Source organism: Hemicordylus capensis, chromosome 1 (assembly GCF_027244095.1).
Source record: "Hemicordylus capensis ecotype Gifberg chromosome 1, rHemCap1.1.pri, whole genome shotgun sequence".
Lineage (NCBI taxonomy): Eukaryota > Metazoa > Chordata > Lepidosauria > Squamata > Cordylidae > Hemicordylus > Hemicordylus capensis.
The window spans coordinates 123,463,205-123,476,466 of record NC_069657.1 but is presented as its reverse complement, the minus strand read 5'-3'; the positions used below and the strand labels follow the sequence as shown (position 1 = coordinate 123,476,466).

General features: G+C 44.4%; 1 long non-coding RNA gene across 2 annotated transcripts; it reads left to right on the top strand.

The window, feature by feature from the left end:
- Positions 1 to 84: 84 nt before the first annotated feature.
- Positions 85 to 12,001, top strand: LOC128326023 (uncharacterized). Of its 2 annotated transcripts, none has more exons than XR_008307807.1 (2): positions 85 to 288; positions 11,485 to 12,001. It is a non-coding gene; the product is annotated as an uncharacterized LOC128326023 (long non-coding RNA). The 2 variants fall into 2 exon arrangements; XR_008307809.1 differs by having other exon boundaries at positions 85 to 401.
- Positions 12,002 to 13,262: the final 1,261 nt, after the last annotated feature.

Below are 13,262 nucleotides of genomic sequence, written 5' to 3'. Positions count from 1 at the left end.
AAGCCCCTGCGATACCGCATTCGTTTCCCTCCTCTAGTTGGTGATTGGCTGTGGACGGAGAGGGCGGGGAGATAAAATAATTCGGGCGCCGAGCCGGCGCGTAGCTGACTGAGTCGCACGCATCTTGAGTTGGGTTTAGCGGTTTTTTACGGTAGCTGCTAGCTAACTATTTTCCTGGGCATTAAAATCATTGTTCCCGCTTCCTACCTAAAGGGAGGAGTTAACAACTGGTAGCGAGCGGCTGGCTTGTGTGGCGTTGTTGTTGACGAGGAAAACAGCTTCTATGGGGTTAGTCTGGGACAGATGAAGAAGCTCTGTTACTACTGGAAGCATATAATTTCCATTCTCTCCAGAGTCCGAATCCGAAACGCTTAAAGTGGCAGTCGTGACAAGATTTCCGAGTAACATATTTTCAGAACCTAAACTTGCTTAGCTAACTAGTAGTTCAACCATGCAAACAGGTTGTTTTTCATACAGTCCAGTCTCACCGGTGTACGCTCAGAAATAAAAAAGGGTGGCCTACTCCTGATCAAAAACGATAGTCCTTGAATGAGGCCTGGATGCAGACCCCATGTGCATGTGGTCCAGAAATGCAGCCAGGTGGCAAACCCCTGAAGCTGGAGGTTAGTCTTAGAGAGTGCAAAGCTTTAGGAGAGGTCTGAAGCCCAGTGCAAAACACACAACTCTGAGGGAAAACTAAGTAGGCCTTTTGTTTCTGGTCATTTGACTACCCTAAAAGTAAGTCCAGAGTTCAATATAACTTGCTCCCAAGCAAGTGTATAATGTGTAGCATTGCTGGTTCGATATATAGCCTAGTAACTATCCATATTTAGTCAGAAGTGAATCCCATTGAGATCAGTGTTGAAGAAGTGTGCATAGGTTTATAGCATTTCTGTGTTTCTTGGACTGGTTCGCGTGATCATTGGCCTCATCATGGCTGCTTGAAACTACTCTGTGATGGGAGATGCAGCTCCTGGCATCAACTCTTAGCACCATCAACCCTATTAATCACTAGGGGCATTAGAGGCAGAGGCAACCAGTAAGGGCATTCCCTCTCTGACCATGCTTTCTCTACCTGGAAAGAGATACTTCCTTTTTCTCTCTTCCCTTCTTCCTGTTTGTTGCTAGCAATGAGGCATGTAGGTCTCTCACACTATCTCCCTGATGGATTTCTTAAATAAGCTACTGAACCTCAGTATTGGCGGGGGTTCCATTCTCCACAATTACTGTGGATAAGAAAACCATGAATACTGAGTAACTGAAGCAATGGAATTGGAAGGGATAGGTTCTCGGGGGTCCAAAAGGTGCCAAAAATGGGCAAAATCACCAGAAAATTGTGGGTGCCCTACTGTGCTCAGTCAGTCCCCAGCTTTCCAGCAATGCCCTCCCAAACACAATTTGCAGAATTTTTTGCAGGGAAAAAATCGTAGAGCTTTTGGGGGCGGGTTTTAGTATAACAACCCTAAAACAGGCAGAATTGTCCAAAAATCACAGGGGGATGTGCCCTGCCGTGTTCAGTGTGTCACTAGCTGTCCAGCAATGCTCCCAAAATGCTTCCATTTGTGAGTTTTTAAAGTCCAAAAATGGGGAGGTTCCCTATTTTTTTAAAACAAGCCAGAAAATGGCTCCCTTACACAAAATTTGGTAAGGTTTGGTCTTGTCCCCCATGATGTTTAACATCTACATGAAACCGCTGGGAGAGGTCATCCGGGGACTTGGACTGAGTTGTCAGCAATATGCGGATGACACTCAGCTCTATCTCTCCTTGTCACCTGATCCTAGGGAGGCGGTGGATGTCCTGAATGGGGGGCTGGAGGCCATGATGGTTTGGATGTGGGCTAATAAACTGAAATTAAATCCAGACAAGACGGAGGTAATGTTGGTCAGTAGGAGAGCCAGTCGGGCTGAGGAGATTTTACCGGTTCTGGATGGGGTTGCACTTCCCTTGAAGGAGCAAGTACGCAGCTTGGGGGTACTACTGGACCCGGCTCTGCTTTTGGAAGCTCAGGTGGAGGTGGTGGCCAGGGGTGCCTTTGCACAGCTTCGGCTTGTGCACCAGCTGCGTCCCTTTCTCAAGAAGGCAGATCTGTCCACAGTTACCCATGCCTTAGTCACGTCAAGGCTGGATTACTGTAACACGCTCTATGTGGGGCTGCCCTTGAAGAACATCCAGAAACTGCAGCTAGTGCAAAATGCGGCAGCTAAGGTTTTATCCGGAGCTGCCCGGTGGGAGCACATCACACCCATTTTGAAAGAGCTGCACTGGCTACCAGTTTGTTTCCGGGTCCAATTCAAGGTGTTTGGGCCCGGGATACCTGAGGGACCGCCTGCTTCCAAGGGTTGCTGCCCGCTTGACAAGGTGATCTGATGGTGCTCTGCTCCGGGTGACGACAATGAGTGAGGCTCGTTTGTCGTGCACGCGGGACAGGGCCTTCTCTGTTGCTGCCCCCAGACTCTGGAATGCTCTCCCAGTGGCTATTCACTCCTTGGTCTCCATCACAGCTTTTAGAAAAAGTGTAAAATCTTGGCTTTTTGCCCAGGCATTTATTTGATTCTCTGCTGCTGTTCTTTATAGACTTTATTGCTTTTATGCTTTTGTTTTTCAATTTTTTAATCAGATTTGTTTAATATTTTTCTCCCACCTAATATTTTAATTGTCTTTTTTACCATCTTGTGTTAAAAAAAATATTATTATTTTTTGCTGTAAACCGCCTTGAGATTGCTTTAATGAAAGGCAGTATATAAATTTAACAATAAATAAATAAATAAATAAAATGGTGGGTGGAGATTACCTCAGAGGTCATTTCCACCCACCCCAACTCATGGATATGGAGATGTAAGTCTTAACCCTTTTTCTGTTGTTTCTCCCCCACGTATACCAAAGTTGGTTGCCAGTTACCCGTCTGTGGATAGCCAAAACAACTTCATGTCACCAGACAATGTTAATTAGCAGTGCTCCCTTACCTGTGCACTTCCGCTGTAGCTGGGGCAGATAAAGAAGTCTCCTCTTCTGAGCATTCTAACAAGAGTTATTAGCTCAGAGAAAGCAGACAAAAGGACACAGTAAGTAAGTGAAAAGCCTGCTTGATTGGAAACGAGTTCCAGAGAAATTGCAGAGAACCTTTTTGCCATGAGATTGTAGTACAGGGACAGGCAGCAATCCCAAGGCTGGCTGGATTTAATTTTGAAACTTGGTGATTCAGGATGGATTCCTTTCTCATGGCTCAGGGACTGAAAAGTGTCTTGTAAGAAGATAGACCTGAAGCATCTGGAGAGCAAGCAGCATGGGGTGCCAAAAATAGAAATATCTATGGATTTTTCTGCTTGTGTGTGAGTGACTCAATCACTGTGAATTTGAGAAAGAGCTGGATATCTAAGGATGCTGGGGAGACTTTAAAACACCTGTATGTTAGAGAGACAACTAATACTAGTGTTGATCTGATTGTGAGACTGTGTAATATGTAGCTCAGAGAAGGACAGAATTTAACTAAGTATATTAATCAAACCCTAGACATTTCAAGATGTGAAAGGGAAAATGTAAAATTACCAGATGGAGTAATTATTTGATTTATTTTGAATAGTCTGCCAAAGAGATTTCAAGTGATACGTTACGTTCTGGATTCTAGAACAAATTGATTTGGAATTTCTGATTTCTTGGTTTCAGGATTTTGATTTAGGATCAGATGTAATCCCTAGTGGAATCTCTGACCAAAATAGTCAGGTTACAGCATTTCAGACCCAACAAAAGTGCAAGGTCTGTTGGCTGTGTAGAAAGCCAGGCCATTTGCAAGGGAATTGTTCTCATAACAAAGGCCTTGGCCACAGGGCCTTTCCTGCTGGAGGAAATTCCAAGAGGGATGACTCATCACCCAGCATATTACCAAACCGGGTAGCGCCGTTATTTGTGATGCCAGGGCCTCTCGCCTTCTGCTATCTGCAAGGCTAAGGTTTGCTCCTTGTAGGAGTGTGAAACAAGCAATAAAGAAAGTAACTCTACATTCTAAAAGATCAGGGAACAGCTTTGGTGTGAGAAGGCATACAATGGAGGGCCATGGGGCCCAGCTACATTCCTTTCTAAAAGCAGCTAGGAGTTCAGGGAAGGGTTACAAGATGGCTATACTTTGGTTCATATTCTGGGTCGTTATTCTGGTAACACAGATATATCAATGGGAATCTAGATGTTAATAGTGGCACAACTGCAAATCTGATTAAAGACAAGGAACTGTTTAGTAAGCTGGATTTGAATAATAAAATCTCAGTAAGCTTGGCAGATGACAGAAAGATCACTGCAGAGGGAAAGCAAAAATCAAGGTGCCAAAAGGGAAGGATTATAATTTGGAAAACTGAGGAAGCTTTTTTATGTCCTTGCACTTGAAAGCAGTTTAATTTCACTTAAATATCCCATGCACAGAGGCTATCAAATAGAGTTCAAAGGTAATTACTGTTACATCAGAGACAAACAGGAGTTGTTAATGAAAGAAAACCTCAAAGACTAAGAAGTGATAATGGGGGTGAGTTTATATCAAAAGAAATGAGGCATTCAACATTCAGCACAATGCTTTACACTCCACAACATAATGGTGCAGCAGAAAGGATAATGTCCTATGGTATAGGAAGGCCATCCTCAATGTGACGGGTTATCAGCTTCTGCATGCTCAGAGACAGGACCAATCAAAATTAAGCAGGCTAGTTCCTAGGGTGACAACCGTCACTCAATCCCCAGTTCCAGTCTTGTCTAGCTCCATCAGATAGCTCTGATTTGAGCTCCTGCTCTTTCTCGATTTCTAGGTCTTTTCAGGCAAGTTTTCTCCCTTCCCTTTCTATATTCCTTTCTTCTGTGTGCAAGGGTGGGAAGGGAGTCATATTTTCTAACAGGCTTCTCAGGAAATTCAGTTTTCTTTTCTAAATTCACGTGTTCTAAATTAGTGGCATTTTTAAAAAATTGATTTCCCCTCTCGTTACTAATCCTTGACGTGGCCTCTTTATAGAGATCTCTCATCTAGGCAATATGTTAAAGTGTTCCTTGTCAGAAGACCCCTTCTCTGATTCTAGGGGCAGGGGACCTAAAAGGGTCATCTTGCCTGTGCCTAGGAGGCCCTTTTTGGCGTCTCCTCCAAGGGAGCCGGAAAAGAGATTGTGCGCCTGTTGTTCCTATTGAGTGGGCTGCTCACTCAGAAAGGACGGTTTCTACCATCTTGCTGCTGTAGCCACACAAAAGTGGCAAAAAGGACCAAACACGTGATGGAGGGGAACAAAAGGAAGAGAAAGGAGGGGGATGGGGCTAAAAGAAAACAAAAGCTAAGCACTCTGCTGCACCTCCGTTGAGTGAGCTTCCAATATCGCTCCCCCACTGGTGCACAGGTTTCTATCTTGGGACTTGAATAAAGTGTTGAATGCCCTCACTAGGGCTCCCTTTGAGCCACTATGGTCAGTCTAATTGAAGTTGCTCTCTTTCAGAGTTCTTTTCCTTGTGGTGATAACATCTGCTAGGAGGGTTTTTGAGCTGGCCACCTTGTTATTTATTTATTTATTGGATTTATATACCACCCTTCCGAAATGACTCAGGGCAGTTTACAAATTAAAACAAACCGCTAAAACAATAAAGAGCTAAAACAAATTAAAAACAATATAACAACAATTAACAATTTAAAAACATTTTAAAACAAAAATTAAACAATTACAGTGATTAAAAGCCCCCAAATCGGGTTAGAATATTAAAACAAATTGTTGGCACATAAAGAATTGTTCCTGTTTCAAAATGACTCTGTAGTTTTAAAAATGAATCCAAACTTTATGCCCAAGATTAATTCTGCTTTTCACAGACATCAGGAGGTTGTCTTGCCTTCCTTTTGTCAGAATCCTCACCCAAAGGAAAAGATGTGGTACACGCTAGATGTGTGTCGGGCAGTAAAAAACCTATATTGGATTAACAAAAACCTTTTGTAAGTCAGATTCACTTTGTGTGTGCTTCCTGTCTACATCCTATGGGGCCAAGGTCACCAAGGTTTCTCTGGGCCGCTGGATTAGGGCAACCATTGCTCTCGCTTACAAGTCGCTCTAGCTGTCAGTTCCCAAGTTGATCACAGCTCACTCTACCAGGAGCACTTGTGCATCAGCTGCATTCTCGGCCCAGACTCCCCTGGCTGACATTTGCAAAGTGGCCACCTGGGCTTCAGTGTCACCACTCATTAGACACTACAAAATTACTTATTTTCATGCAGCTCAGACTGCTATGGGGCATACAGTCCTCCAGCAGGTGGTTTAGCCATCCGCTCCCTCCCTGTATCTCCAGCTTGGGTACATCCTGTCATGTTGAGGATGGCCTTCGTATACCATGGGAAAAGAAACATTGGTAGACTTAACATGAAAGGTTCTTTTTCAGGGTATAGGGAGGCCATCTAGCCTGCCCACGGATGGTGGTTCTCTTCATTGTTTCAGTCAGGCTTACATGGTTGTATAGTTGGGGAATCTCGTGCTGGTCGCTGACCAAAATAAAGAGATTTGATTTGATAGTTGAGGAATGAGATGACTCCTACGGTAACAGTTTACCTATCTCTATTTTTCATGGCAGCTCTTGAAAATTGTTTCCTGTTTCTAACTGCTGGTTTTCTGTCTGAGTTTTCTTATACAAAGCTTTGCTGTGCTATACAGTCCCGGAACTGGAGATTGAGTGACAGTTGTCACCCTAGGAACTAGCCTGCTTCATTTTGATTGGTCCTGTCTTAGAGCATGCAGAGGCTGATAACCTGTCATGTTGAAGATGGCCTCCCTATACCCTGAAAAAGTACCCTTCACAGTAAGTCTACCAATGTTTCTTTCCCTATTAGAGATGACAAGGTGCATGTTGCAGGATGTAAGATTGGCAAGCAAATTTTGGAGAGAAGTATTGGCTGCCAGTTACCTACAGAACAGTTTGTCCACAAAAGCAACAGATGCAACACCTTATGAATTATGGCATGGAAACAAACCCAGCTTAGGACATATCATAGTGTTTGGATCAAAAGCATATACATATGTTCCTAAGGAGAAAAAGAATAAACTGAATTGCAGATGTGAAGAAAGAATACTCTCTGGATATACACTAGGAGGAAAGAAAAGGATACAGAATCCTTGAGGTGGCTACTAGAACACTGAGAATACACAATGCAGTATACTTTGATGAAAGACAAAAGCCAATCACATGTGAACTGCCAAAAACTGAACCAAAGATCTAGATGAAAAGGAATCAAAAGCAGAAGAAATTCCCATAAGCCTGGAGCTAACCAGCAAACCAGAAACAGAAGGAGAAGCAGAAGTTGAGACGCTCACAAAGACCCAACAATGGGGTTCCACCCAGGAGACTCTCCTACATGGCCAGAAAGCAAGAGACCCAGGAACACTGGACACAGTAAGACACTGAAAGATTGCCAAAACGTGAAGCTAAAAGTTGGAGAAAAGCTGCAGAAGAAAAATAGAATCTCTACACAAAAATAAAACTTGGACACTTGTCCTGCTGGAATAAAGTCAGTAGTATGCCAAGGAGTCTTCAAACCAAATACAATGCAGAAGGAGACATTGAGGCTCTACACATAATTGTTGTGTTGTGTAGACCTTAATAAGCTTCTGCGGGAAGAGTGGGTCAAGCCCACTATTTCCCCAGACGATCAGGGGGTTAGCCCTGGGCAGCTGGTTCGGTCCTGTCCGGTCCTGTCCGGTCCAGCTCGGCTGCCCACATGATTACTGGCTCCATCACACAGCCGGTTGGGGCTGCGGGGATCGGGGGCTGCCTGTCCCCCAGAAGTCCTAGAATGCCCTGCACGAGTGTGTGGGGTATTCTGGGGAGACCCCCAATGCTGGGAGGCTTGTTTTAGCCTCCTGGTCAGGGACTCCTCATGAATTGCTGCAGCGCGGAGCCACACTGTGGTGACCCATTCACAGAAACAGGGTTAGCAGAGCGCTTGCTCTGCTAACCTCATTTTAGGGGAGGGGTATTTAGGTGGGCTAGCTTCTGCTGAACCACGACTGCTCAAAAGCGGGCTGGGCTCCTTTAGCCCACTTTCGAGCGGTTGTGCAAATAGCCTTATTGAGTGCTACAAAGCCAGATGAGTAGCCAAGGGCTATTCTAAAAAAATATGGTGAAGATTATGATGAGACATTTACACCTGTCGTGAAGCATACTTCAGTAAGAACACTTCTCAGCATAGCAGCAAGAAACATGCACGTTGATCACCTAGATATGAAAACTGCATTTCTGCATGGAGAAATAGAGGAAGACATCTACATGGAGCAGCCACCAGGATTTGAAGAACCTAGAAAATAAAGACTTGTATGCAAACTCCAGGAAAGCATCTATGGCTTGAAGCAAGCTGCTAGAGCATGGAATGAGAAGCTGAACCAGATGTTACTCAAGGAGGAGTTCACGCAAGGAAAGGCTGACCCTTGCCTATATCAAGATTCAAAATGACAGATGGACTCATCTGTCTTTTGACTTATGTTGGTTACTTGATTATTTGCTATGAAAGGAAACAAGACAGTGAGCAGAGTGTGGAGCACCTGAACAAAGAAATAGTAATGGAAGAACTAGGAAGCATTCTCTATTAACTTGGCATTCAAACAGACTAAGAAGAGGATGGAAGTTACCTTCTCAACCAGAAACAGAAGATAAAGGACCAGTTCGAATCCCCACTGGTATGTTTCCACACCTATATTAGGCAGTAGCGATATAGTACGATGCTGAAAGGCATCATCTCATACTGCGTGGGAGGAGGCAATGGTAAAGCCCTCCTATATTCTACCAAAGAAAACCACAGGGCTCTCTGGGTGTCAGGACTTGAACCTGACTTGACTTGACTTGACTTGACTTGCTTTGAATGCCTGAAACATAGGAACCTGCCATATACTGGGTCAGACCATTGATCCATCTAGCTCAGTATTGTCTGGCAGTGGCTTCTCCAAGGTTGCAGGCAGGAGTCTCTCTCAGCCCTATCTTGGAGATTCTTGGAAGGGAACTTGGAACCTTCTGCAAGCAAGCATACAGGTGCTCTTCCCAGAGAGGCCCCATCCCTTAAGGGAATATCTTACAGTGTGAACATGTAGTCTCCCATTCAGATGCAACCAGGGCAGACCCTGCTTAGCAAAGGGGACGATTCATGCTTGCTATTGTTACCACAAGACCAGCTCTCCTTCCATGCCTATTTTCTGATAGAAGCCAGTGAGGTCAGTACACCAATGGAGACAAACTTCCTGAAACAAGATCAAGACAGTGAGCCGAGCCATTGTCAGACAACAGTCTATACAGAAGAGCAACTGGGAACTTCTGTACATAGCAAAAGTCACGAGGCCAGACATAGCTACAGCAGTGGGAGTTCTGAGCAGAAGAGTAAATGCACCAACCAGTAATAACTGGACCGCAGTCCAAAGGCTGGGAAGATACCTGAGGGGTACAGTGCACTTGAAACTCATGATACGAGCAAGCAGCAATCCCCAACTAATGGGATACATGGGCGCAGATTGGGCTGAGGACAGAACTGATCATAAGTCCACAAGTGGAAATCTGTTTTTCTATGGTGGCGTAGCCATCAGTTGGACTAGCTGGAAGCAGTCGATTGTTGTGCTTTCATTCACAGAAGCGGAGTACCCATCAGCTGGCCAAGCATGTCAAGAAGCCACATGGCTACACCAGGTTGCTTTTAAACTTTGGAATCAATGAGCCAAAGCCAACTGAGATGTTTGAGGACAACCAAGGGTGCATCCCTCTCTCTCTGCTGGAAAAGACTATGTCTTGAATAAAGCACATAGACACAAAGGATCACTATGTTCAAGAGGCACAAGAGTGGGCTAGTTAAGCTGAAGTACTGCCCGACACTAGACATGATAGCAAATGGGCTGACCAAGCTGCTACCAAGAGACCAGTTCCAAATTCTGAAACTCATAGATCGGTGCATGAGACGATGAGAAGGGATGTTGGAGATGCAGTTCCTGCATGGCATCAACTCTTTGTACAAGCAACCCTATTCGTGCAAGCACTAGGTGTGCCAGCCAATAAGGGCTTTCCCTACTCTACTTCCCCTTTGTTAAACTGATATCCTCAGGTTTCATTCTCTCACCTGGAGAGAAAGACTTCCTTCTTCTTTCTTCTCCTCTTCCTGTATGTAGCTAGCAATGAGGAATGTAGGTCTCAATCTGTTTCCGTGATGGATTTCCTAAACAAATGACTTTATTTAGAACTTTAATTCCATGTCTCCAGACAATATTAATTAGCAGACCTGCCTTACCTATGCACTTCCAGTGCAGCTGGGTTAGATAAAGAAATGTTGCCTCCTGAGCTCTCTAACACTCTGTATGTTGTGCAGTGTGGTAGTGTCAATAGATCCTCAACACAACAGCCAGCTGATATCTCTGATTAGTGTTTACTGGGTACATAGTCAGTACACTGCTGGTAATCTACTTTAGAACTAACTTAGCGGCAAAGTTTAGTCTGATATTGTCCTCAGAACACGACTACTGGCAGATATACCAGCTCATGTGTTTGGATTTGGGGTGTTAGTCTGCTAAGATAAGTAACAGCCCTTAGTCCACCTTTAGGCGAATGGAAGCAGGGTGGGGGGGATGACTGCCATCAAAATTGGTGTGAATGCTTCCTTAACCATGAATATCACATGTGGGGAGTTGAGGGACACATGGAAGGTGGGACTTCCAGTGCGCTTTGGGACGGCTGTGCTTGTGTACAGCTTTTTTGAAATCATGTCTGAATAGGGCTTAGGACTTGAGAGTTTGGAGTATTGTCGGTTTCTGGGGATTGAGAACAATCCCCCTCAGTGTCTAGGGAGAGCCCACATTCTGCACTGCTGCTCTCATCTAATGTGCCTTATCTACAACATTGCTTTTTTAGAGTGGAGCCAGAACTGTTGCAGAACATCTTCTTGGCTGGGGAAACATCGTATTGCTCTGTGGCTCCACTTTAGGAAAGCTTATTTGTGAGTAAGCCAACCTAAAGTGAAGCCAGTGCTCCAGTTTGCTTCAGATCTTCTGCACTGAATGATCTGAAAATCTTGAGAACTTTCTGTGATTTGTTTCATCATAAGCTAATTAGTTTGTTAGTAGGATTTGGAGTTGAGGGGCAGGCTACTACACTTTATTGATTTTCCTGTTTTTATTTTCTTGATGGATTTTAGAATATTGTTGTAAGTCTCAGACTAATGTTTATGTATTTATTTTGTGTTTATATTCCACTTTTCCTCCAAGGGAGCTCAGAATAACCTACATGGTTATTTTATCATCACAACAACCCTGTGAGGTAGGTCATTTGGAGAGTTAAGTGATTAGCCCAGAGTCACCCAGTGAATTCCATGGTCCTAGTCCAGCACGCTAACCACTATGATATAAATAAGATATAAATATTTAAAAAATATTCTTAAAATATCTTAGAAAAATGTTCTTTGATCTAAGATATAAATATTTAAAAATAAATATTCAAATGTGCTCCTTTATTGATTATTACTTCAGTGTTCCAAATGTTGGTGCCAGGTTCCAAGCTGAGGATCCTACCGGACAGCAATAAATTTCACCATGTTGAAAGCTTCCACGCGAGTTCAAAATCCCACCTTCCTGATAATCCAGATTTCCATAAGCTTCCAAGGATCTTACTCTCTGGGCACACACTGATATACCCGTGTTACCAGAATAATGACCCAGAATATGAACCATCTTGTAACCCTTCCTTGAACTCCTAGCTGCTTTTAGAAAGGAATGTAGCTGGGCCCCATGGCCCTCCTTTGTATGCCTTCTCATACCAAAGCATGTCACTGGTGCTGTCAATTGCTTGTTGCCTGATGTAAATGAAGATTGATCTGCATATATGATTGCTAAAGTATCATCTTGCAAGGTACTGCTATGTAAAACCTATGTAGGATCAAATGACTTTGAATGTATAAATACCAGCTTGTAACTCTAAATTTTCGCTCGCGATTTGGGTACTACCCCGATAGCCTTACTATCTGCAGAAGTAAACCTTTTAAGCTTTTCCTCTGTGTGTGTGTTTATTGGCGTCTACTAGGGATGTGCACGAACCGGTCCGGAGGCCATGTTAGAGGCCTCCGAACCGGTTCGGAATTGGGCTGGTCTGACGGGGTGTGTGTGTCTAGCTTTAAGGGCAGGGGGGTAGTACTTATCCCTCCCGCCGCTTTTCCCCCTCCGGCACTCCACTCCAGAGCAAAGTTTTAGGGGCGGCAGCATTCCGGGTGCGCGTGTGCCTCAACAGGTGCATGCATGCCGTCAACTTCCTCTTTTTCCAGGCAACGATGGGGTCAGGGGCGGCAGGGAGGAATGCTGCCGCCCCTAAAACTTTGCTCCGGAGTGGAGCGCCGGAGGGGGAAAAGCGGCGGGAGGGGTAAGTACTACCCCCTCACCCTTAAAGCTAGATACCCCCCAGTGCCGGACTGTGCCTCCGTGGTTCCATGCACATCCCTAGCGTCTATACCACCCAGACAAGAACCGGATTTTCGGTATATCACACTGATCAGAGACTCAATGCAGTTTTCACCGTTCCACCTGCTGGCCAGCTCTTGCATTCTGAAAAGAATCAGCAGTTGCCATAAAAGTAGTACAGTATTGTGAAGGGAACAATTTGTCTCAGAATGCAAATGCTGGTCAGCACCACTGTTCCCTCTAAGGCGTGCGCATGTGCGTGCTCTCACTAGTTTTCTGATGTCTGCTCAGTTAATTTTAGATCACGCTCAGATTGAATTAGGAAGGCCCCACTCTGATTGCATGTGCACACACAGTGCCTTGACACTGCTGCCCAGAACAAAACTTATTCCGCACAGAGATGAAAAATATTAGAGGGACCACTGGTCGGCTCTATGAAAATCAAATGAGGTCTCTGATTACGTGTGGCCAGAGTGTAAGATCCTGATAGGAAGGAGCACAGAAGTCTGGGGAGCATGTGGACTATCAGTAGCTTTGAACTTCAGCAATTTATTGCTGTCTAGAAGAACCCTGGGCCCTGGCAACCTTAGGCTCAAATTCTTGACTGAAGTATAAGCAGTGTCTCTTAAACAGATAATAGCACTGGACTTTGATATTTTGAGATCTGAAGGGGACAATCAAAATGATGCTCTTCTGCTTTTGACTGGAGCTAAATACACACAGAGAGAGACTGTTGGCAAGAAAATAGCACCTCCTCTGGAATCTGCGGTGTGAAGACCAGAGAACTTTGAATAGGGCAACTCATGTGAACAAGTTTATTTTTATTGGGCCATGCTACACATTTTACTGTCATGGTA